This window comes from Arachis ipaensis, chromosome B07 (genome assembly GCF_000816755.2).
Source record: "Arachis ipaensis cultivar K30076 chromosome B07, Araip1.1, whole genome shotgun sequence".
Classification (NCBI taxonomy): domain Eukaryota; kingdom Viridiplantae; phylum Streptophyta; class Magnoliopsida; order Fabales; family Fabaceae; genus Arachis; species Arachis ipaensis.
Window position 1 is genome coordinate 605,438 of NC_029791.2, and position 2,606 is coordinate 608,043.

Sequence of the window (2,606 nt, forward strand, 5' to 3'; positions counted from 1 at the left end):
GAGTAGACCGAGAGCTTGTGGGACATGAGTTCTGGATCTATCCCAGGCATGTCGGAGGCCTTCCAGGCGAAGAGATCGGAATTATCTCTTGGGAGCTTAGTCAATTCTTGTCTTAGGGTTTCCCCCAGGTTGGTTCCTATGTGAGTGTTTTTTCCTTCCTCTTCTCCGACCTGAATCTCCTCGGTTTTTCCTCCGGGTCGTGGTCGCAGCTCTTCTTTAATCCTTGCTCCACCGAGCTCTATTGTGTGAACTTCTTTGCCTTTTTCTCTCAGGTTTAGGATTTCATTGTAGCATTTCCTTACCAGCTTCTGATCTCCCCTCACCGTTGCTATCCCCGCTGAGGTCGGGAATTTCATGCAGAGGTGGGGTGTCGATACCACCGCTCCGAGTTGATTAAGGGTAGCTCTACCGATTAAAGCATTATAGGCCGACCCTACGTCGATGACTATGAAGTCTATACTCAGAGTCTTTGATTTCTCCCCCTTTCCAAAAGTGGTGTGGAGGGGCAAAAATCCTAGTGGCTTTATTGGCGTGTCGCCTAATCCGTACAAGGTGTCGGGGTAGGCTCTTAACTCTTTCTCATCTAACCCTAGTTTGTCGAAAGCGGGCTTAAAGAGGATGTCCGCTGAGCTTCCTTGGTCTACTAGTGTTCTGTGTAGATGGGCATTTGCCAGGATCATGGTAATTACCACTGGGTCGTCGTACCTAGGGATTATTCCTTGCGCATCTTCCTTTGTGAATGAAATGGTTGGAAGGTCGGAGGACCCCTCTCCGACCTGGTAAACTCTCTTGAGATGTCTTTTACGAGAAGATTTTGTGAGTCCCCCTCCCGCAAACCCTCCTGAGATCATATGGATATGTCTCTCCGGAGTTTGTGGTGGTGGGTCTCTTTTATCCATATCATCTCGCTTTCTTTTTCCATGACTGTCCGACCTTTCTATGAGGTATCTGTCAAGCCGACCTTCTCTGGCCAGTTTTTCTATCACATTTTTAAGGTCGTAACAGTCGTTTGTGGAGTGCCCATATATCTTATGGTACTCACAGTAATCACCGCGGCTCCCCCTCTTTTATTTTTAATGGGCCTGGGAGGAGGCAGCCTTTCGGTATTGCAAATTTCTCTGTATACATCCACTACAGGAACTTTCAGTGGAGTATAAGAGTGATATTTTCTTGGCCTATCGAGGTCGAGTTCTTCCTTCTTCTTAGCTTCCCTCTCCCTCTCTTTCGTTGAGGGAGGGTGACCAGGTCGCCAATTCGGGTCTCTTAGCCTAGCATTTTCTTCCATATTGATGTACTTTTCAGCTCTTTCCTGTACATCACTTAAAGAGGCGGGGTGTCTTTTTGATATGGACTGTGAGAAGGGACCTTCTCTAAGACCATTGACTAGCCCCATGATGACTGCTTCGGTGGGCAGGTCTTGAATCTCCAAACATGCTTTGTTGAACCTTTCCATATAGGCCTTTTGCCCTCATTATGTCCTCGCTAAAGGGATCTTTCTCTCCTAAGGGAGAATCTTCTCTATCGTCGTGGGAATTCCGACCTTTGAGGGAGGATTCTAATTTTAAGAGTTTTCTTTCTAACTCTTTTCGTCGCTCCATCTCCTCTTTTAGGTTCTTTTCGATTTTCTTTTGTCGTTTCCGTTCCTGTTCTAGCTGCTCGAGGCGACTGTGGACTAATCCCATGAGCTCAATTGCGTGGGATGGTCCTTCTTTTTCTGATTCGCGCCCCTCCGAGGAATTTACCTTCGGGTTTTTGATTCCGGAGGTGCCTTCCCTGTGTTGATCATTGGCTTCCTGGTGAAGGGTCTGGTCTGCCTCATTGTTTCCAATGTTCAGATTCTCTTGTTCAGAATCTGTCTCCACATGACCCTCTTCAGGGGATCTATCCGCCATCACTGGTTGATCTCTCGGGTCCCCGGCAACGGCGCCAATGTTACGGTGGGTAACCGGAGATTAATGGGTTGGATGGCGTTGGTTGGCCCAAACGTATGAAGGAGGCGGCTTTCGAGTGGATCTGTTACTCGGTGTTCCTCCGTCCGACTTGTATGTGTGAAAGAATGGGGGGTGGTACCTGCAAAGACACTTCGATGCCTAAGTTAGCAAGAGTGTGAGCAGGTTAGAGAGTATTGGAACTTAAAGATACCTGAATGGTGTCAGTGTATTTATAGTGGTGAACCAATAACCACCGCTGAAGTAGTGCCACCTTTTTAGGTGGATAACCGTTCCCATATCTTAGGGAGGTTAAGATATGGCTCTATGAAGTGGTTAGAGAGTTTCTAGGGGCAGTTACTCATTCGAATGAGGGTTATCTGCCAGCTAACCCTCGTATCCGACTTCTTTGGAACATGTCATGTTCAGTACCGACTTCTTGGAATGAAGGCTGGTACTGGGGGAGAGCCAACCCTTTGGGTTAGGCTTCTTTGCTTGGATCCTGGACCCTATTTATTGGTCCAGGGTATGAACAGTTACTATGAAGAGTTAATTATTTAATTGATTTTTATGCCTAAGTCAAAATTAAGTCTTAATCTGAGAGAGTCAGCTCAAGAAAATTTTTTAATATGATCAAATATTATATTATTTTCTTTAAAATTAAGCTTTATGCTCTAA